The sequence below is a fragment of the Podarcis filfolensis genome (genome assembly GCF_964270895.1).
Source record: "Podarcis filfolensis genome assembly, chromosome: 11".
NCBI classification, from domain to species: domain Eukaryota; kingdom Metazoa; phylum Chordata; class Lepidosauria; order Squamata; family Lacertidae; genus Podarcis; species Podarcis filfolensis.
Window position 1 is genome coordinate 54,846,223 of NC_139613.1, and position 24,227 is coordinate 54,870,449.

General features: G+C 38.9%; 1 protein-coding gene and 1 long non-coding RNA gene across 17 annotated transcripts in view; one reads left to right on the forward strand and one right to left on the reverse strand.

Annotated features, from left to right (window-relative positions):
• Positions 1-24,227, reverse strand: part of AOPEP (aminopeptidase O (putative)) — a 184,490-nt gene that overhangs the window by 38,736 nt on the left and 121,527 nt on the right. The gene's annotated exons all lie outside the window — the stretch shown is intronic.
• LOC310745110 lies at positions 9,830-18,477 on the forward strand. Of its 2 annotated transcripts, XR_014539943.1 has the most exons (4): positions 9,830-11,271; positions 11,614-11,723; positions 11,787-12,298; positions 12,498-18,477. It is a non-coding gene; the product is annotated as an uncharacterized lncRNA (long non-coding RNA). The 2 variants fall into 2 exon arrangements; XR_014539944.1 differs by having other exon boundaries at positions 11,173-11,271; positions 11,614-12,298.

Sequence of the window (24,227 nt, forward strand, 5' to 3'; positions counted from 1 at the left end):
GCTAGAAAGCCATTTCCCCTGAAATGGAACCCTTACCAGACTCTGGTTTTTAAAGTCAAATAATCCTATAACTGCAACTATTAAGGTTTTAAATCATTGTTACTGTGTTACAAACAAAACATGCTGAATTGTGCTCTACTTCTCTACAGGATCATGAACCCTCCCTGCTTTTTGAAGTTTGCATTACTTAGCCTTTACATTTCAAAGATGACTCAGAAGAATGCAATAATGCAAAATAAAGTTTGCAAAGAGCAACAAATATAAAAAGATGCAGTCAAACGAAAGATAGGAAACACAGCACCAGACTATTGCTAGATTGACAGATTGTCTGATTCCATATAAAACAGCTCTGTATGCTCTTACTAAACAGCTCGTGCATAGATTTGGGTTTTCCAAATACTGAGTCTGAGTTTATGCAACTACTGGGTAAGAAACAAGACATGTACCTTTGCAATTTTTCATCTCCGTCAACAGGCTAAATTTTAAAATGTCAAAATCACTGTTCTATATTTTGTTATAAAGTGCTGAGCTGCCAATTGTTTTGAGAAAGTTTCCACAAAGCAAGCACAGGATTTTTTTTTGTAAAGCATTATCTGACAGTTTCCCTGGCTCCTTCTTCCCAATAACTTGTAAAAAAACACAGTGGAAACCAACCTTGCCTCTTCCCAAGCTTTCTCGCTGCTTTCTACAAGGTCATTGGCCTCTCATCCCAGAAGACCACCCACCCTAAAAGAGACTATTTGTCAACCCTTGTATTAGCATAATGTAATAAATGCCAGGTCCACAATTTATGCTAGGAAAAAATGTCATTGAAACATTTGACTACTGACCTTCAACAGCCATAAAAATGTGACACAGATAAATGCACTTGAGCATCCAGCAGCATTACTTGCAGTGCGCCCCTAAGCCAGGACACAAATCACCAAAGGAATACAGCTGGTATGTTGAATATCCCATTTGCTACAGCCTGCACTTGAATGAAGTCATTGAAAGCCTCCTCAAAGGGAAATGTGCCCTGGACTAATGCAGCAACCAATTGACGGTGGCGTGATTTCTATTATTACTCCATTATCACACTGGGATCAGTGCCTAAATGAGCATACTTCCTCCCTGATGCCATTTCCTTTTATCCTGGCTGTATTCTAAAAGCGGATCAATGGTAGTAATACATATGATGTCACTTCAATTTACAGCTACTGCCTCCCTCTCCTACATCTACAGATAGATCAATTCTTTCCAAAAATGGTTAAGAAATGCACGAGGAGTCAATTCTCCAAGAAATTGGTTCTCTGCTATATTTGACCATGTTATTGTGGAAAGGAACTGTTTATACTGACTGAAAACAGCAGTTGGGTGTGGGGAGAGAAGAGGAGGCTCAAAAAAATTTAAAAAAAAATTCACTACTGTGTACTGGAGAATGCTGGCTAAAACTCAACACAAACAAGTCCCAAAACAGAATTAGAGAATTTGACCTTTGAATATTACAAAGAGAAGCCTTCTAGCTTCAGACACAACAGAGTCAAGCACTTTTTTCCCCTGCTTGAAGGGGCGTTTGTGTAGAATGCTTTCTCAGTAAATTTCTTTTACAAGATTTCCCAAACTAAATGCCTTCCTACCCTTCTCTTTTAAAAAGAATGAGAGGGTGGGGGCAGCTAACCCACAGCTTTGATAGTGAATGGCTCCCTTTAGTAGAGCTTCCTCATTAAATACAGATAAGAAAGCAGTGCTAGTGGTCCAAAAAACGGGGTTTATAGGCTCAGGGTATCTTTCACAGCCTGTACTTTCAGTCAAAACCAAAAAGAATAAAAGGGAGACCGTTAAGACACTTTAGTCATAAACTCTTTGTCAATTTGCCTTCAGGGCTGTTTTCTGCTGGCTGCAATTAAACTAAAACATTCTTAAAACAATTGCTTCTCCTCACAAGGACAAAAATAAAGGAAAATGAAATATTACGGAGAGCTCAAAGCGCCGTTTCTTTTTTAACAGCAAACACATTTAGAAAGACATTGTCACGGTATACCTCAAATGATATTTGTGAATGCTGTTGTTTTAATCTAGGCTCCTTTCTTTCAAATGAATGCAAGCAGTTCTCCTTCAGGGACAAACATACGCTCATTTTAGCCAACATATGAATTTAATAAAAGTATCCAGAAAACCAGCTGCTAACAAGCATATTGATACACTGTGTTAAAAGATTCAAATACTGTACTGGAAAAACTTATATGGATTTGAATTAGGACGCATTTGCAGAAAGAAGTCTGGAGCTGTGCATTTGACTTCCAATGAAGCTAAAAGAACTGAAATGGTTTGAGGCAAATAACTCTGGTCTACCAATTTATTTATCACATTTATATCTCACCCTTCATGCAAGGAGTTCAAGTCAATGTTTACATCCTTATCTTGTCTTCACAGCAACCTTGTGAAGTAGGTTAATATGAGAGATCACTTGTGCAGTCACCCAGGTTGGCTTTGTTTGTTTTCTTTTACACAAGAAGTTTAAATTGCCTCTCTCACACTGTGCCCATAGGGAAGAGATGCATTTTCACTATGAACAAGCTTTCTAGTCAGTGAGTGTTTTACACCTGCATTACAAACCTGGACTTGAAGCTTGAACTACCTTGGGTCTCAGTGTGAAAATATCATTTGATTTACAGCTGAGGGAAGATTCGAAACCAGGTCTCCCTGAATCAAATCTGGTTCTGGTTTGTAATGTGTCATGTTATATTTAATATACAGTATGAAATGACAGAAAAGATTGGGGGGGGGGTTTCATTTAGAAAAAAATGTATCTTTTGAATATAAATGGACAATTTATCTCACACCTCAGAATTACTGATATTTTTCTGTCAACTTCTACTAGCAACATTGTTTTTCAGTGTTAAAATGAGCCCCGTAAATGGTCTGATAAGAACTTTAAAAAGGGATATGAAATGCACTAGAAAGAGGTTTGTGACAGGAAGCTATTGTGACATGTCACCTATATGCTGGGCAGACTGTGTGTCAATATCCTTCTTAAATTGTGGTGTCCAGAACTGGACATAGTACTCCAGGTGTGGTCTGACCTGGGCAGAAAAGAGAGCAACTACGACTTCCCTTGATCAGGACACTATTACTTCTGTTATGTGGCCTAGAATAGCATTAGTCACACTGTTGACTCATGGAAAGCTTGTGGTCTACTAAGACCCCTAGATTCCACATGTACTACTGGTTTGCCAGGTGTCCCCCTTAATTTATTTGTGCAGCTGGTTCTTCATTTAGGCCCAGATCTCCAATCTTTTAAGGTCATCTTGAATCCTGTCACTCTGACTACAGCTCCCAGTTTGGTGTCATCTGCAAATTGGATGAGCATCCCCTCAGTTACCTCTTTGTAAACAACTTGGATGATGCTGAACAACAATGAACCCAGGATGTTAGCAAGCACCCTTTGGGTTTGGTCAGTCAACCAGCTACAAATTCACCTAATAGTTATCTCATCCAGTCCACATTTTACCAGCTTTTCCGAAAGAATTTTATGGGGGAAAATCAAGATACACTATGTCCATAGAATTCCCCTGATCCACCAAGCTTGTAGCTCTATGACATGACTTTCTATAGTAGATGCACATGGGGGGAAATATATCATGATGTGTCAAAGATGCGTCAGTAGAGGTTACTACTGATCAGGAAACTCTCATTAAGGATAGCAGAATGAAGTCAACTAGGCCTCTTTGCAATATGTGTTAGAAGAGGCTGGTTTATACCTAGCAGCTGACCAGATGGACTTCAACAGGCAAAGTTCTCAAGAGTATGTAAAATATGTTTCCGATAATTCACATAATGGAAAGATCTACTTAAGGAGAAATCTGAAATCCGCAATGCAATCTAAGTGCACTGAAATGTCATAAATGATTAAACTTATAAGATCTAACGAAGTGTTGAGCTAGCAAAATGGAAACCAGGTGGCTTCTAAGCAGGTTTGGTCAGGTTATATGGCATTTTCCTCCAGCCCTAACATTCAAGAAGAAACATTTCATCAGAACGTTACCCTTGAGCATAATAATTCCATTTTAGAGATAATAGACTCTATCCCAACCTTTAATGCATGTCCTATACACATAGATTTTATGTTGATTGCCCTGTATATCACAAGCTGTCTATGTAGGCATAACCTTTATTTTAAAAACAGATTTTTTTAAAAAAAATGATGTGAAAGAGATTTAATGAATCCTGTTATAAGAAACAGAATTTATTGCTAGTCCTTTTTAGTTGAGCTGATGACATTTAAGTGAATTTGTATAATAATATTACCATTTAATAAGAGGGGACAAATTGTGTTGCCATAGCTACCTCAAGGATTTGGAAGAAATTTCTGCTACAAACTCATGTTTTTGAGGTTTAATAATTCATCCGTAAACATTTAATCCAGGGTGAATTTTTCTAGACAAGAATTTGGCTGAACAGTGATGTGGTTTTGCTGTTTTTTAAACTAATGTGCAAAGGAGGTTTTATATTAACATCAGATATGCTGACACAAAAATGAGCCCAGTTTCTTTACACTTTTCAGATACTTGAAGTAGAAGTTAAATATTGTTTTTGCATGAAAACTACATTGCCATTGGGCCATACTTATCCTTATTTTGGGGGGAAGGTGGGAAATCAACAAAGGCACAGATAGCTCACTGTGTTTGTCTCGTGTTTTATTAAAATAGAGACAAGTTACTTCATTTTCATTTGAAGTGCTGTTAATTTAGTCAGAAGATACCTATAGAGACAAAATAATTTCTTTCAGTACCATCCTATGCACTACAGGTTTGCTATAAAAAGCTCAGGTTGCTGTAAAGGGAGCAAAGACTTTTTAAAAATGAATTCTCTTTAACACCTTCTTTCCTGGGTCTGCAACACTGGAGACTAGCTTCCATCATATTAAAGCACAATATCCTATGACTGTTTTGCTCTGCTATTTAGTAAGAAAGTTTTGATATTACAGTGGTACCTCGGGTTACATATGCTTCAGGTTACATACGCTTCAGGTTACAGACTCCTCTAACCCAGAAATATTACCTCGGGTAATAGAGAATTTTGCTTCAGGGTGAGAACAGAAATCGTGCTCCGGTGGCACGGCAGCAGCGGGAGGCCCCATTAGCTAAAGTGGTGCTTCAGGTTAAGAACAGTTTCAGGTTAAGTACAGACCTCTGGAACGAATTAAGTGCTTAACCCGAAGTACCACTGTACAACCATCTTGTCCATGTTTCACTTCCCATTATTTCAGAGCCAAATATGTAATGACGTGAAGTGCATCTTTGATTTTAACTTGCATATAACATCAGCTAAAGGGCAGTGATAATGATCAAAATCACAGAATGTGTGGAGAGCAACCCACTCTACAGTCCTAAGAAAAATCCATGCTTTGGTATTTGCCTTCAAGAGCAATTCCCCCAACGGTACTTAGCATCAGAAACTTCTGCCTAAGCCTCAGTTTTCATATAGTTTTAAATATAGATATGTTATGGCACTCAGGTCACATTACTGCCACCCCCTTTGACCAAAAAAGACAACTTGGTTTTCAACACAACAAAAACATTTTTTTAAAAAAACCTTAAAACCTGAACACTGTGGCAATTCACTTAAAAAATCATGAACTTTAGTCCCCAATTATTTTATATTCTCAAGAATGATCTAATATGCAAAAAATGTCCAGAAGTCTGCCTTCCACTCCCATTCTGTGTATTTTTAGAGTCCATTCCAGATATTTTCCATCCCCGATTAGCTCAGAGATTTTTATACGAAACACAATAAAACATTCAAGTATTGGCGACCACCTTCTAAAATCAAATTAAACAGAACGCCAACCACAACAATTAAGCAGAGATTCCATCAACTTGTAAGAATGTAATAAGCCATGTTTTTCTGTTTTCTCTTTTCTTTATGCCCTGTCCCTTTATCCACCTTCTGCCTATTCCTCCTCACTGCATCACTCATTCATACAACAGTTCATTGTAACACAACACAAACATACACTGCCCACAAAGTTAAATATAGGATTAATTTACAACAGGAACACGGTAAGAAATTTACACACACAAACAAATATTCTTAAAATCTGCGTAGTTTGTGCAATAATGGCTAAATTAAGGAAAATGCTTCAAGAACTATTTTAAATCTTATCTTTGAAAACTTTGAGAAATAATATTTGGTAGAAACTGAATGCATTCAGCATGGATAAGAAAAAACCCCACTGGCTATTATGATACAAAATGCTAACTTATTTTTCATTTTAGCAGCTTATAACATGATCAACATGAATAATTTTATTAATATTATTTTGTAAGTGGCTCCAAGACTCATGGCTTTCCCAGAGCAACTAGGAGATATTTTAAATAAATATATTAAATAAGCAGTTTAGACAAAACGTGGATGTTCAGTTTGAACCCAGGTGTGCATCTGAATATACATCCCATTGAAAGCAATACAGATGTATGTCCCCTACAACCAAGTGCACATTTGATTTACACCTGCTTTCAGTGCTTGAACTGTCTACTTTAGATTAGGCTAATCAATTTTTGCTTTAATTTTACTGCTGCAAATATGAACTCAACAGTCCAAATGCTGCCAGACTACATGTACAATTCATGGAAACTCTGGCAACGTCAGTTCAGATAAAATTGCCTAAAATATAATCTCCTTTACAGAATCCTTTGGTAGCCTATTTCAAGATTTAACTAGATTTTTTTTATAACTGGCAGATGTTAATTATTGGATGCTATAGAATTTTATTCTCAAGGTGTTACAGTTACTTACAGAATCATTTCTATAACATTCTAAGAGGTCGCTAACATTGTTTTTCATACAAAATCAAAGAAATCTGCAAATCAGCACTATGTAAAAAGTGTTCCCTATTCAACTATTGGTGTTCTTAAAGTTGGTACTAAAAACTATCTGACTTTAGTGAATTAAAGTTTCCATCAGTAGGTTTTTCTTTTGACTTTTATCATACTCTTTATAGATGCACAATTTAAGTAGCATAAAAATTTAAAATATTGCCTGTAAGCAGAAGAAAATGGGAACATCTCCTACATCTCCTATATTAATGTTAAAAGATGCTGGGCAGAACACAAGTTCCATTTATTATAACAGAGCTTTCATAGTAAAAACATTTCTGGGGATTGTACTCACAGAAATAAGAAGACTGCAAACTTGTCTTAGTTCTGTCCAAGAAAATCAAACCAATCTGAGTTTGGAAGAGATTGTATTAGGTATGTAGGGACTTAAAAGCCAGAGCAAACTCAGTTCATGAAAAACACACCTAAGAATGTTGCATATAAAGTAATTTAAAAGCACTTTGTTAAAATTAGCTTTAGAAGTGAAATACATTGGTTAGAGGTTACGGACAAGTTTGTTGAAACTGATACTTTTTTGGTACATTTGAGTTTCCTCCCCCCCCCCCCGCCCCAGAAAAAAGCATTGTCTAGAATTTATATTTTTAACAAATGAGCATTAGTTTGCTTCTATTTTGCTTTGTTCTATGAACTAAAATAATGCTAGAGTATTTGAAATAAATTAACGAGAGGAAATCTTTCTTCTACCAAGTGAATTGACTGGAGGCATAGAAGTAAAAGACTTACCATTAAAAATACATACATGTTATATATAGGGAGAGAAAGAGAGAGTGTTCTGAAAACACAAGCTTTAAAAAAATGCATTACGTACTAGTGGCTTTTCACTCAATCAGTTAGATGATAACTAGAGGCCTTTTGTTTATGTCAGGTGCCAATACTAGGTGTGTATATGTGTGTATTCTCCCCAGTATTCCAATACCTGTCCCATTGTTGCCCCAACGTTGAAATTACATAGCGCTGATCAGCAATTAAGTTCCCCCTCCTACTTAAGGGTGTTTCATTTAGACGAAGTTCAGTAATAACATTAAGTAGAGAAATTAACTTTAAGAATCTAAGCTACAAACATACGAGGTTGGTTTCTATACATTCTGGTATTCTAATGGACTCAGGGAAAAAATATATAGAGATATTTTCTCCACTTCCTGTCCAGTCATAGGTAATTTTGAAAGGAGCAGATCTCTTAGCTTTTGCATTGGAAACCAATAGCAGCGAACCCATAGTAGACTTTAAAATATATATATGTTAAATTACACAAGCATATTTTTGCAAGACACAAATTTGATGTTTGCCTATACATGTCTTGAATTTCAGAACTGTAACACACAAAACATAGAATATCACTATAAAAAGTTGTTTGTGGTTCTTATAAGGATGAGAAAAATAAGCAAAGTATACAGATACATTGTAATTTAAAGTTATGCTCTACAAAGGTAATTAGAAACCAACAAGTCTGTGCTCACATTAAACCAATGTTATTTGAATACAGCATGAGTGTATTTTATTTGGAGAAGGGTGGAATTAGTGAAGAAAGCACTGACGTTCAAACTAAAGCTGTTATGCTTCCATCATTAACACAACCCATACGGATAAAAAGATCTTTCACTTGTAATATTTCTGTTCTATTCTGAAGTTCAAAACAAAAAATAATAATAATAAAGTTAAATAAAATGAAGCCTAATTAAACTTTTGTATACTTTCCCAACATGGAGTTAAGAAAGGGGGATCAATTTCTTATCCATTTAATCCGCAGGTGAATTATCTCCAGAGAAATATGGAGGGGCTCAAGATCATGCTGCGTTTTAAGAACACTATCATGTACAGTATAGCCCAGAATTAGTTGGGACACTTTTATTGCAGCACAATTCACAATTCCAAAATTCTTGATTTTTCTGGATTACTGGTATGCAAAAGTATGGGACATGTTCCCTTACTTCCCATATTTCCTAGAGGCCAAAGTAAAAAAAAGATGAAATTATTTTTATATAGTATGATTTTGTGATATATCCACAGGAACACTGACTGTCTCCATCTCCAACTTTTAAGTGGATTTGGATGACTTGAGGTATGAGTGTTCATACCTCCCTTTCTAGTGTTCTTAATTTGTTCCCCCTATATCCTGAAACAGAAAAATTGGGGGGTGTAGTTTTTTGGGTTTTTTTAATGATTCAGATACTTATTTGATGCACTTATTGTCTGCCCAGAAATATAATTTTCATCCAAATTTAAATTTTTTGTAACTAGATGTTGCTTTCCTTTAAATAGTTTATACTAAAATGCATTTTCTTTTCATACACTTAAAAATGAATACATATTTATTTATTTATTTATTTAAAAGCAGCAAAGAGTGCTTGCGAATCTCCCACCTGAACTTGCTTGAACCCTTTATTCAACTAAGGTACTTCTTTGTCGCCTCCTACCATCACACCTAGGGACGCGGGTGGCGCTGTGGGTTAAATCACAGAGCCTAGTGCGATGGGGTGAGCTCCCGTTGCTCAGTCCCTGCTCCTGCCAGCCTAGCAGTTCGAAAGCAAATCCAAGTGCAAGTAGATAAATAGGTACCACTCCGGCGGGAAGGTAAACGGTGTTTCCGTGTGCTGCTCTGGTTCACCAGAAGCGGCTTAGTCATGCTGGCCACATGACCCGGAAGCTGTACGCCGGCTCCCTTGGCCAATAAAGAGAGATGAGCGCCGCAACCCCAGAGTCGACCACGACTGGACCTAATGGTCAGGGGTCCCTTTACCTTTACCATCCCACCTAGCAGTTCGAAAGCACATCAAGTGCAAGTAGATAAATAGGTACTGCTCCAGTGAGAAGGTAAACAGCGTTTCCGTGCACTGCTCTGGTTCGCCAGAGTCATGCTGGCCACATGACCCAGAAAAACTGTCTGCGGACAAACGCCGGCTCCCTCAGCCTGTAGAGCGAGATGAGCACGCAACCCCAGATAAATAAATGAATAATAAATGAAATTTAAATGCATTCTGTACATCAGATATAAAAATATGCTGGCTGCCTTTAATAGTAAATGCATGTCAATGACACAAACCTCTGATAGTTAAATAGACAACTCTTAGGAGATCTTAACCAAAAATATCAGGAAGAATCTTTAATCAATAAAATAAAGCAGTGAAGATTTCTATTATTCTTAACTCAGTACAAGCTCACTGGGCTCGAGGTTATCAGAATCCATACTTCAATTCCACTAAAGCAGAATTCTTTTTATCAGGATATATTTCCAGCTTAAATGAAACGGCATATGGTACTAATCACACTTAATACAGCATGTTTTGCAAACACAAATCAAAATTCAAAAGACAGGGTGAAAAGATTAGGCGTGAATATCCCAATGTCTACTCTTCATCTACTACACAAGTTTATTTTCTAACTGAATAGTAAACTGGGAAGAGCAGTGCGGAGAGAGAGAACAACTCTCACTATGTGAAATGAGTCAATTCTCTTTGTTCCTAGTGAAAGTTATGCACATGAAAGGGAGCTGCAGTCACAATTGCTGTGCTTGTTGGCCAATGGGCATGAATGGGCATGGAAATTGAATTACACCCTTTCTCCCTATAGGTGGTCTCTTCAGCTAGGCAACAACCAGAGATTCAGGCAGAACTGCTGCCTTTGATCTAGCTGTTCTACACAGAAGTAATGTACAGGTCTCGTATGTATAGTTTATACATATACTTAAAACGAGTGTCTTAGAAAAAATAATTTTAAGTGAAGAGGTCTAGAACATGTGCAAAATACGTTTTACTGCAGGCTTCTCCTAATCAGATTTAGACATGATTTTGTTTCCACTCAGGAAGTTGAAATTAGTTTAGCTATTCCTGAATGGCGTACAGAAAAATGAACATGTAGCTGCTCATTATTTCAGCCTCAACAGTCATATTTGTTACAAAACCAGGTTATACTGAACAATTCTGTACTTTATCTACTGTTACATAAAGGATTTATATTATTATGCTATTATCCATAGAATTCAATTTTAGATGGAATTGGATTTAAATCTTTCTTTATGCCAAATTACCAGTAAAAAAAAAAAAAAAGGCTCATTGTGTTCTGGCAAGTTTAAATGCATTTTAAACCATTTTTATCTTTAGCTGGAAAGTTCTGAAAGCCTGCATGTGTATTCTTGCAGTAGATACCTATTTAGCTCTGTCTGCTTAGACTTGAATTCAAGACAGAGCATCCATATGCCATACTGTCCCTGTTTCCCCTTTACTTAGTACATTTATATCCTGCCTTCTTTTTGTTGCATGTGTGGGGCTCCCAGCGGGTCTTTTACTCAGGCAGTGACCAGATCCACACCTGTTTAGATTTGGCAAGGTGGTTTAATTGTGTGCCCTGGAACCACACCCTAGGATTATATAACTGCATGGCGACCAGTGAAGGTACAGTGGTGCCTCGCAAGACGAAAAGAATCCGTTCCGCGAGTCTCTTCGTCTTGCGGTTTTTTCGTCTTACGAAGCAAGCCCGTTAGCGGCTTAGCGCTATTAGTGGCTTAGTGGGCTTAGCGGATCAGCTGATAAGCGGCTTAGCGATCAACTGTTAAGCGGCTTAGCGGCTTGGGAAAAAGGGGGGGAGGAAAAAACCCCGCAGGAACTCGCAAGACATTTTCGTCTTGCGAAGCAAGCCCATAGGAAATTCGTTTTGCGAAGCACCTCCAAAACGGAAAACCCTTTTGTCTAGCGGGTTTTCCGTCTTGCGAGGCATTCGTCTTGCGGGGCACCACTGTAAGTCTGGAACTGGGCTAGTAAGATTGATGTGGGCTACTGCCTTTGCTGACTTATTTGCAAAGCTCAACAAACGATTTTAAAATAGGCCCCATACCTTCCAGAGAATATTAGGGTAAAGTGCTCAAAGCTCAACGGACGATTTTGAAATGGCCTCGTGCCTTCCAGAGAATAATAGGGCAAAGTGCTAAGGGAAAACAAAACTAATTGGTTCTTTTAAGAAACTGCAGGAAACGAGCAGCCCAGAACCAGCACATTCAGACAGCAATCTGTAAAAGAGTATTTCATTGTCTGCCCTTTTCATAATCAGTGATAAAAATAAAGGAGGAAAAGCAAGAGATTAATGCCAGTCTTCAAAGTGCCACCGGCCTTGTTTCCTATAAACATATAGTCTTTCCTGATTTCATCTCCTGCAACAGTCTCTATGTCCCCTGTTCTTCCCGTAGGTTGGGGATTCTTCACAAGAGGTAGAAGTACAGAAGTACAAGGAAGTACAAGGAAGTCATCGCAATTCCTACCACCCTATGTGCATGTGCACTATAGCTGGAAATAATCTCACTAAAATTACACTGAGCAAGAGTCAAATGTTATTTTACCTTTGAATGTTTGGAAGCTTCAATCTAAGTGTAAATAACAATACGAGCACATTCATTTTTTGAAATTAAAAGTTACAAAACAGCACATGGAACAGTTACAGGTAGGGTAGACGTGTTGGTCTGCTGTAGTTGAAACAAAATGAAAAACAAAATAAACAAATTCCTTCCAGTAGCACCTTAGAGACCAACTAAGTTTGTTATTGGTATGAGCTTTCGTGTGCATGCACACTTCTTCCGATACACTGAAACAGAAGTCACCAGACCCTTATATATACAAGTAGTGAGACGAATAGTTATCATATAAAAAAAATATTTTTATTTAAGTCCTTTTAGGCCGACATACAAGTCATACAACAAAACCAGTAGTGAAAAGCAAACCACAACAAGAAAGTCAGATAACTATAATTTGAAAGTATCAAGAAAGATAATCAGTTCTTCTCTTCTTAACATTTTGAAAACACCCATTTTTAAAAAAGGAGGAAACAACCACCAGCAACTGAAAAATACACCAATTAATTCATTATTAATAATGAATAATGCTTATGATGATACAAGAACAACAAGCGATGTATAACTACATAACATGGTCTTTGTGGCACAAGGTTTTGTGTTGCTTATCAATATTAAACAGTTTAACCAATGCTGATAGGTTATTTCATGATATTCACACAATTCAATGGAGCAGTTATAAACAATAGCATTGAAAACATTATATTGTGGGGTGAGTGAGGGGGAAATAATATGTTCCCAGGTACAAAACACAGCACACCTAGTTCTTGAAAAATACTTATGCAATAGAAAGGTAACTTAAAGGAAGATGTTTAGATAAGGTGCAATAATTACAATTATTGTTACAATTATTGCGACTAGAGTTACAATTGTGCTCTAGTCGCATTAAAAAAAATCTTTTTGAAAGTCCGAAAATAATTAGCCTACTATTACCGTGTTGATCATCATGTTGATCAGGACATTTCACCATTTTTTATTTTTGCAATATTTTAGCCCTTGGTGATTTGACGTTAAATATGTAAAAGTTATTATACATACCTACTGCAAACCTCAAGATAAAAGTTGAGAATGGTTTCCAGCTCTACTATTAAAGCAAGACAGGACGTGGGAGCTAAGGAAATTTCGTGAGGTGAAAACTGGCTGCAATTCTTAGAGGGGGAAATTACAGTAAAACCGAAATTTGTACATAAATCACACCTTTAAAAATAACAGGAAAAGGTTGAATTACCTAATGTCTGAAAACTCACAGAGCAAATTCATTCATGGAAAATACTATTGCAGCTAGCTGAATCAAAATATATCACATTGTGTGCGTGCAGTGTAGTAAATAGAACATTTCTCCCCATCATGCTTTTTTAATATAGTAAAATTAGATCAATGTCCTTTCCCAGTTGGGTAACTCAACTAAACAGAAAATACGCTTAGTTAGTTGAACCAAACACACTATTTTAAAAATGCATGTTACAACTTCCAGAGTAATGTCTCCCATAAAAAACCCCACCATTTTTTTTCACTTGATGCACCTTCAAATACTTTCTGAAAACTACTTTCCTGCATTGAGAACTCATATACTTCTTATCATAACATATTCTGTTTATTTTCATGATGATCACAACATTTTCTGTGATAATTAAGATCGTGATTACTCTTGGTGGTGGCCGCATGAAGGTAGGCAAAGAAAATCAAAACAAACTACAAAAAGACAGCGCTAGAAGTCTGCTATATTTATGGAACTTCTGACACGATTGCTTTGTTGTCACTGCTTAGATTCGGTGGATGAGTTATGCCATGCATAATATTCAGATCAAACATTAGATTTGCCCCAACCACTTTGGGAAGCAAGCAGTTAAAGAATAGGCATTGACTTAGTGTAATAGAATGTCTTGCTGTTTTATCTTAAATAAGGAACATCCTCTTTCAAGAGAGCATAATACGAGAAGTGCAGTCTTTCACAAAGAAATAAAGACACCAGAGTGTTTTTTATGCTCATTTTGTGGCTTACTATTTTTAAAAAAGTATATATTAAAAATTAGACTTAAACATTTAAATCGGATCTTTTTAAAAATCCCTTTAAAAACAACCTATTTTAAAATGTAATATGGATTAAATGCAAATAAGCATGCTGAGGCTATATGCCGAATATAATTTAAAACTGATTCAGTCAGCTTCTGAGTTAAATTTTGCTTTCCTATAACTTACCTAGGTTCAAAAAGACCTGGCTTTTGAGATCAAATATACAAATACAAATATTATTGGGCAAACAACGAATATTTAGACTGTCAACCAAATGACTCTCCTTAGAACTCTTGCATAATTTCACAATTGTTCTCCCATCTCTAGGCAGATGTAATTTCTGTTGCATGACCCAAGTTTTTGGATTATTATGCCCCTATGCAATATAAATATTATATTAAAGGAACAATCTGAAGTAAGGGAAGCCAGTGCGATTTACACCAGCTTAAATTACACCACATCCAAACTCTGTTCAGGAACGGGTTCTGCTGAGTTGCCAGTCTGAGCTGAATGGAGTTAGGATCCAGCCCAGGGCTGCTCCTTCACTCCCCTGGAATGCCCCTTTTTCAAGGCTTACAGTGGCATAAGATCTGTCAGTCTTGGCTCAGCCCTGCTGAGTCTGAATGAAGGAATTATGACCATACAGCCCAGCTGTGCTGGGAATTGGCTGTCTGAGCTGGAGATCCTCTGGATTCTCACTCACTATAGCAGATTTGGGGTTTGGATTGCTCTCTTAGCTACATAGCAGTGTTTCAATTATATGTACACTTGCTCAAGAAACATATGAATTAGAACTATGGTGGAAATGTGATTTATTACACTGGCCTTTTTTCTTGGTCCCTGGTATGTTGCAATAAACAGTTTGTTAGAACTGAAGATATTGCATGATTTTAGTGTGCCCAGCTGAATGTGGGCACTCTGGGATTTTTGAGTGGGGGCTGCGTGTGCCACCTCATCTGGTCTCTCTTCCCACTGTGACATCAACCCATGCCCCAAATACAGATTTTCAAGTTGAAGGGATATTACTTTTTTTTTTTCCAGCTGAAAAGTGATAACAAGCAAAAAAAATATTGTTCTTCAAAGAATGAAATAGGGAAAGGTTATGAACAGTGCTTTTTTCGGGGCGGGGGGAGACGTAGGGGTATGCATACCCCTAAACACTTTTACCCCTAAACATTTTACCCCTAAACATTACCCCTAAACATTGAATCCAAGTTTGGCCGCATTGAGGGGCAGTATTTCAATATGTGTAGGAAAATGAGAGTACCCCTAAACATTTTTTAAAGAAAAAAAGCACTGTATATGCATATACACACATGCAGAAATGAGAGAGTGCAAAAGCAAAACAGGACAGACCCAAGGAAAGAGTAAAATGAAGATGGTCAGAGTTTAGGAAGATGGGTGTTAAACAAAACAGGAGACATTATTAAAATGGCAGAAACTAAGCACTCAGCTATACAGCTACAAATAAAACATTTTAAGTGTGTTTGAAGTGCAATATACAATGTGACACTTGATGGCCTAAAGAAAATTCAATGTATTCTTAAAAAATGCTTTTTTAAAAAAAAAAAAGCATGTTCAGAACAGTTTTTATATGTGTGTAGATTCCACCAAAGTCTGACAAGTTAAAGGAGACAAAACTGAAAATGGAGATGAGAGGGGAAGGGAAGACTGTTAAATATTCTGCAACAAAATATGTTTAAAAGTCTGGAAATTAAACCAAAACAGAGCACATAGGTTGAAAGGAAAAGTAGAAAGAAAACAAGTATCAAGATTGTGGCATGATGACTGATGGAGAGATTATGAAAGCTTTTTTGAAAAAAACTTTCTTTAATGTAGAAAATGAGAATATTTTAGCAAAAATAGAAGACTTCTGAACAAAGCCTTTGAGTGGCAACAAGGTAAAGCATGCTTAAGAAGATAAAAGGAAGGAAATCCCTAGGACCAGACAGGAAACTTTACAAAGCATTTTAAATATTTAGCAATACTTAGAAATTTGCTTTTAATGAGACAGAGGGTGCCAGATGCGTGTCAAGACAGTCCCATTTTAATGGTTTTTTTTGAACAGCTTTCAGGAATGTGGAAAATATAAATATGTTGTTAAAGAACCACATAATACAAATGAAGAGGAAAAGAAAACAGTAGGTCAATACTATAAACAAGAACCACAGTGAGCTATACACAGCTTGGTTTTAGGTTCAGAGAGAAGTACAATCAAGATTTATTTATGTCCTCTTTGTAACATTTGTATCCTAGCTGGGCAGCATACATAGTGCTATATTAATTTTAGGAATTTAATTTGCTGGCCAGTGAAAATAAGGGTGCAAGAATATATGCCAAACCGGTACATACACTGGAGCTTTATGCAAAACAGCTGGTGAATTCTGTAGTCGGTGGGGCTGGATTGGGGTTTATGTGTACTGTGTGTTGCACAGCACTCACTGCTTCATCACACCTGTGAATCCTTTTGGACATACCAATCTTTCATCCAATGAATAATCACACCCATTTCCACCTCCTCACTTTCTCAGATCACTTGCTGAAGATGACAACGTTTGGCTATTCTAGTTATTATGACATGGCTCAACCAGCCAAAAACAGTGTCTTTGTCTGAATAGAATGAGGTAAAGGTAACTTTGGAGGGCATCGTCTGCCATTAGGGGCCTGTGAATATTTCACAGATGAAGTAAAAAGGATCATTTGAGGGATATGCTGGGTTCAAAAGACACTCATCCTGTGTTAGCCATCCTCAGAGCCCAATTTGTTCCAAACTCACCCTGTCTTGGACCCAGCCTGTCCCCATCATCAAATGGATTGTGGTTTTGCTTCTCTCTCCACTGCCAGGATTTAAATTTAAATTTGCAATTTTCTTTTTTAAAAAAATCCATGATAAAAAGAGATTTCCATTCTTTCTATTCCCCCTGGACTTCTTCACACGCCAACAATCTGTTCAGGAAAGTCCAGCAACATTCCAGAGCAAATTCTGGAGGCCTGTGAAAGATAAGAAGAGGGCAGGGGGCAGGGTAATCGCGGAAGTCTGTTTTGCAAGTGGGGCATCACAGATGGCTATCATCCATCTATCACAGATCCTGGAACAGAGATGTGGTTCTTGTGAATACAATTTTCTAGGGTGCTGAGTGAAGCAAGTATGTTGTGCAGTTGAAAAGCACAAGAGAAGTAGCATTGAAACTATGCAATATAGAGAAATGCAGGTCTTTTTTGGAAGAAACAGGTTGCTAAATGGGAACAAGCTGAAACATGATGACTCAGATTCAGATGTTAAGGATAAAGCATTATGAAATGAAGATAAATTGCACCAGAGTTCAACTAGCACAAGCCAGCTCCTAACAAAAGGATATCAATGATATATGTTTAAATGTAACCAAGAGTGGCACCCATAAGCCCATGCAAAGCCCTGATGAATGGTCCAAAATGACAACTCTCTTTCTCAAACAACTACTATACAATCCACAAGAAGGGAAGCTGATGCATCACACTCACAAAATGGGCTACAGACCTGGGAAACAACTAACGCTGACCAGTAGCCCATTCTCTCTATATTTTAACATACACATTGTATCAATTATGTACATCAGGACTGGGGAGAAATTTCCATGTCAGAAAGCCTAGAAGGTGAAGAACAGCCACAGGCAAACTCAGCCCTCCAGCTGTTTTGGGACTACAATTCCCATCATCCCTGACCACTGGTCCTGTTAGCTAGGGAAAATGGGAATTGTAGTCCCATAACATCTGGAGGGCCGAGTTTGCCTATGTCTGGTGAAGAATATTACTTACTGTGCTGCTCACGTCTCCCATGCACCTCTCAGCCAAGGCACCATGTGGTGGGGGCCCTACATTTACAAGTAAGCTGGCAGAAGTCGCATAGAACTCAGACTAAAGTGTCTAACATGATATATTCAAACTGCACTTCTTAATATGTATATTATTATGTAAACTTTTCAATATTAAATACAAGTCTTGATATTAACTACATTATTTATCAATAATAGTTATGCTGCTGTGGCTGACTAGGAAACTGTATTGCTGCTTAGAAAAGTATGCATGAATGCAATTGGCTATCACATGGGATCTTTCTTCAGCCATCACTGAATGAAGCTTGGTCATAGGCAAACTGATTGACAAACATACCTACATCATTCTGTTCTGTTAGTAAAGGTAAAGGGACTGCTGACCATTAAGTCCAGTCGTGACCGACTCTGGGGTTGTGGCGCTCATTTTGCTTTACTGGCCAAGGGAGCGTACAGCTTCTGGGTCATGTGGCCAGCAGGACTAAGCCACTTCTGGCGAACGGAAGCAGCGCACGGAAACGCCGTTTACCTTCCCGCCGGAGCGGTACCTATTTACCTACTTGCACTTTGACGTGCTTTCAAACTGCTAGGTTGGCAGGAGCAGGGACCGAGCAATGGGAGCTCACCCCGTTGCGGGGATTCAAACCACCGACCTTCTGATCGGCAAGTCCTAGACTCTGTGGTTTAACCCACAGCACCACCCGCGTCCCTTCTGTTAAAGCACCATTAATAAACCTTTCTTAAAAGGTTAGAACCCACAGATTGCCCGAAGTGTAGGCTGCACACAACAAGGTCCCTTCGCCCCTCAATAAAATATTTTAGGGGGCTGCCCCCCCCGGTGATGGGCTTTGCCATTCAAATGGTGTGTGTGTGTGATCCATTATGTGAGGCGGCACTTACCTGGCCGCTCACAATATTTTATTCAAGTTGGCACCCCTGCCCTGAGTACCCACCCACTCCAGCTCTCATTCCCTCGCCAATGCTTTGAACCACAGGCCCTGCTGCTGGCACAATTCATAAGCCATGTCACCATTTAGTGCATATCTCAGCGTTCAGAAGTTAAGCTCAGCACTGAATGTCCTTTCATCTGACCACACCCAGGTATATTGCAAATGATTCCTCACAGCATCTCAGGAGATTCAATGATGTGAAACACGGAAGGTGGAAAAGATGTCTAGCCAGAAAGATGTCGTCACAATGGCAAGCTTTGAGGGTGGTAAGAACACTACAGAGAAACATCTGCACTTCAAAGAATTCCAACAACACACTGGGGAAACTCACCTTCTTGGGGAAAAATGACAATTTGAAGGAATAAATATAGGATTAGCATCTAAAGTCAGTGAAAAGGATGGTGGTGGTGGTGGGGAAACCCATGGAACAGAAAAGTAGATAATGAATGTGAGGTTTTAAGGACTAAGCCAACATAAACTTTGGTAACGACTATAAAATGATTAATTAATTCAGGCTAGTACTGCATAGTGAACTAGTGTTAAAATATTGTTATACCAGCTGCGGCCATAAAGATAGCTGCTTTGCATTTCATCTGTCTGTCTGACATCCTCACCTTCCCAAAAGAAAGAGCAAAGAGACCAGAAGAAAGGGACCTCAGGCTACCAGAAAGAAAGCTTCCTGACAAGTACCGTATTTTTTGCTCCATAAGACTCACCTGACCATAAGATGCACCTAGTTTTTAGAGGAGGAAAGGGGGAAAGCCCTGTTTTTGGGGGATCAGCTCACAGCTGTGCAGCTTCTTTTGCAAAGGGGAAAAGCCCCGTTTTGGGGGGGATCCGCTCACAGTTATGCAGCTTCTTTTGCAAAGAGGAAAAAACCCTTTTTTTTGAGGATCAGCTCAAAGTTGTGCAGCTTCTTTTGCAAAGGGGAAAAGCCCCTTTTTTGAGGATCAGCTCAAAGTTGTTGAGCTTACTGTGCAAAAGGTAAAAATCCTGTTTTTATGGGGTTCAACTCAGTTCTTCAGCTTCTTTAGGAAAGAGAGCAGTTTCTACAGTTTCCAGACAGATAATCTAATCAGCCAATCACATGTCGCTGGAGAAACAGCCTCCGTCTACAGAACATTCAACAATGGAAGCCTGGGCAAGGAGGCGGGGCCGGAAAGGGAGCCATTGATCAACCACACATTCGCTCCATAAGACGCACAGACATTTCCCCTTACTTTTTAGGAGTAAAAAGGTGCATCTTATGGAGCGAAAAATACGGGTAGATCTCTCCACAGATTATTACAATCATAGTCTAGGACCTGAACTTTCTTCTGTCTAGGCTGCACTTGTGGCTTAGATGCAAGACCTTCCAAAAACAGATGCCCCTAAAGACTTCTTACTATACAGAATATGGTACACCACACAAGGAAGCTGGGGGATAAATGGGGTTCACTGTGACAAAGATAAGGGGCAGGCAAGAAGTAAGTTTATAACACCAGCGCAACTGCCAAAAGTGAACCAAGTCACAATAATGGAATAATGGAAATAAAAGAAGGAAAAATTCTGATCTATCACAAATGTTCAGGGTCAATTTATAGCAACAGAACCATGTTTGTGTCATAAAATGTGCAATTTTCCTTTTAAAGAAACAATCGCCTTAATTTTGATGGCTCTGGGTTGGATTCAGACGCCCAAATTCCAGGTGTGTGTGTATGCGTGTGTCTTTTTCTAGAATATCAATTCACCCTGTAATACTAAAACAGCATGCACACCTCATTGTAAACATTTGTTTTATGACACAATGAATATTAACTCCACACCACACAATAACACTGTGCAGTTCAGACATGAACAAGATGGGAGATAGGAGACATGAATCCCTGCCGCATGCTGTTATTTACCCAAAGTCTGAATGTGGAATTTTGTGCATTTCACACTATGGTATGATTTGCAGGTTGGGTTCATAATATATTAGGAACAGCTACAGCTGAACGGGAGCTGAAGTGGAGATAACACAAGTTCTCCTTCAGATTTCAAAAAGAAATTCAAAGAACAGGAAGTACATGTGATTCACACTTCCTGTCCCTTCCTCTCACAATATCCAAAATGGTCCTAGGGTGAGAAGTTTCTGAAAGGAATGTCATTAAATGTGAAACACACACTTTTGTTTTAAAAAACAACAACAGAACAATCAGTTGTTTCTTATGCATGATAGAATTAGGGCATCATTCCAAGAGGAATTATAAAAGATGCCCAGAAGAGGTTTTGAGTCAGAGATTATGGAACTCTGTTTACTCCGTATCACACAAATCCACTCCATTTATAAGGAAGCAGCCAGATGTTCTGGTGTAGAAAGCAAATAAACTGTGCATAGCACACTTAAACTGAGGAGGCTTTGAGATACAACTTTATCCTTATAAAGACAAGGTTTCTGGCTGAAAATATGCCAGTGAATATAAATAGATTACTACATTTAAAAGCCTGCAGCAGCTACATTTTCAAGTGATTATAGCCATTTAGATTCTTCTAATGGTAACTGAAGTTTTTATATGCTTGTACACACACACACACAGAGAGATGCACACACAGACAAAGGTGAACTGAAAGAGTGTGGGGGGGTTTAGTTTCCAGTAAGATTCCAAATGAGCCGACTACTAGAGGGCACTACTTCCTAAACTTTTGATGATAGCATTACAGCTCTTGCAAGCATCCAACCAAACAGACTGTAACTGAGCCAGCTCCTCTGCTGAGCAGCCAGCAAGAACTCCAGATAAAAGGGGGAACGGCCGCATGAAATGAAGAACAACAGCCTTTAAAGAACCCATCAGGGGGCTAATCCCAACTCTGACACATTCTTCCTATGCCTTAGCCAAGTTGCACAGACCAAGATGTTGATCTCTTAAATTAGCTACTTGAATCGCAAGGCACTGAACAACCCTTAGCTCCTGTAAACATCACTGTCAACTGCAGGTGCCGAGCTCTTCTGTCATTTTATATTGCAAACTCTCTATGGAAAGTTTAAAACATGATGAGATAAATTTCAGGGCCATGTTCAGTGGGAGCAGGGAATTCTTTACATGCTTAATATATTTGCAATGCAGGTGGGGAAGTAAGACTTGTGCCAGTATCAATTTGTGTATGGAGTAAAATTGATAATTTAAGGTGGAACTCAGCTGGTGGCTTCTGATGCAGGAAAGGCAGCTACAATTCTTAAACATAATAGCATAAGAAGAGCCTGCTGGATCAGGCCAATGGCCCTTCTAGGTCAGCATCCTGTTCTCACAGTGGCCAGCCAGCTCCCTGTGGGAATAATAATAATAATAATAATAATAATAATAATAATAATAATTTTTTATTTATACACCGCCCACCTGGCTGGGTTTCCCCAGCCACTCTGGGCAGCTTCCAACAGAATATTAAAATACAAAACCTATTAAACATTAAAAGCTTCCCTAAAGAAGGCTGCCTTCAGATGTCTTCTAAAAGTCTGGTACAGTCATACCTCGGGTTGAAGTAGCTTCGGGTTGAGCATTTTTGGGTTGCGCTCTGTGGTGACCCGGAAGTAACGGAACACGTTACTTCCGGGTTTCGCGCTCGCGCAGACGCTCAAAATGACATCACGCGCATGTGCGGAAGCGGTGAATCACGACCCGTGCACATGCGAGTTGCATTCGCTTCAGGATGCGAACGGGGCTCTGGAACGGATCTCATTCGCATCCAGAGGAACCACTGTAGTTGTTTTTCTCTTTGACATCTGGTGGAAGGGCATTCCATGGTGAGGGGGGATGCCACTACCAAGAAGGCCCTCTGCCTGGTTCCCTGTAACTTGGCTTCTCACAGCGAGGGAACTGCCAGAAGTCCCTTGGCACTGGACCTCAGTGTCCGGGCAGAACGATGGGGGTGGAGACTCTCCTTCAGGTATACTGGACCGAGGCTGTTTAGGGCTTTAAAGGTCAGCACCAACAATTTGAATTATGCTCGGAAACGTACTGGGAGCCAGTGTAGGTCTTTCAAGACTGGTGTTATGTGGTCTCGGCGGCCGCTCCCAGTCACCAGTCTAGCTGCCGCATTCTGGATTAGTTGTAGTTTTCGGATCACCTTCCAAGGCAGCAAGCAGGACTCAAGCACAAGAGTATTCTCTTCTCCTGCCATTTCCAGCAACTGGTATTCCGAAACATGACTGCCTCCAGAGGCAGAGCATAGCTTTAATGGACAAAAACCATTTCCAGCTATATAAACTCCCAAAATATTTTCATAAAATGCTCCTCAGACACCTGGTGCCAAGATTAGGCCTCTTGCACTGTTGCTGCCAGCAGTAACAGCAGCAGGAATCTCAGATCGCGTCCACATCATGCACTGAAAACACTCTCATACCACTTTACCAGTGATGGCTTCCTCAAAGAATCCTGGCCACTCTAGTTTATTATAGCTGAAGAGAGTCTGTACTTAATTATTTTTTTTTAAGGCAGTCTCCCATGTGTCTCCTCTGAAACTCAGGAGAGCTTCCAAGCAGTTTATAATCTTACATAGTGGTTTGATGCTTAAAGGGATGGGAGGTGGGGAAAGAAGACCAAAGTTCCAGAGCCCCTTAAAGTACCTCTCTGGATTGGACCCAAGTTATTATTGGTGTAATTTATTGATTTGTCAGCCCTGCTAGCTGCAAGGATTCCTGACATAACCTTCAAGATCCCACAATGAAAAGCAACATGGAGAGCACCCTGGAAAATAAACTCTTAAGTATGCAGTAGTCTTCACTGTTTCAAAATTCTGTTGGAAGGAGGGAGGCTTTGCAATTGCTTCATGAACCCTAATTCTCATTCAGGTGAAAAACATGTGTCTGGCTGAAACCTTCAGACGTCAGGTGGAGAATCACATGACTGAATGCTCTTTCATTTCTTGTACACACAAAAATGTTGCCTTATGGAAAAGGCCATAACTGTGGAAGAAATGTATGGGGAATATTTGGAACCTGATCAGACAAGAGGTACTGTTGGTCAGCAATTCCTAGGTCCAGGAATTGAGAAGATAGCCTGTCCTGGACAGAGGCTTACAAATGTAGTGAAAACTATGCCTTACAAAGGAGGAATCATATACAGTGGTACCTCGGGTTACAGACGCTTCAGGTTACAGTCTCCACTAACCCGGAAGTAGTACCCCCGGGTTAAGAACTTTGCTTCAGGATGAGAACAGAAATCTCATGGCAGCAGTGGGAGGCCCCATTAGCTAAAGTGGTACCTCAGCTTAAGAAGAGTTTCAG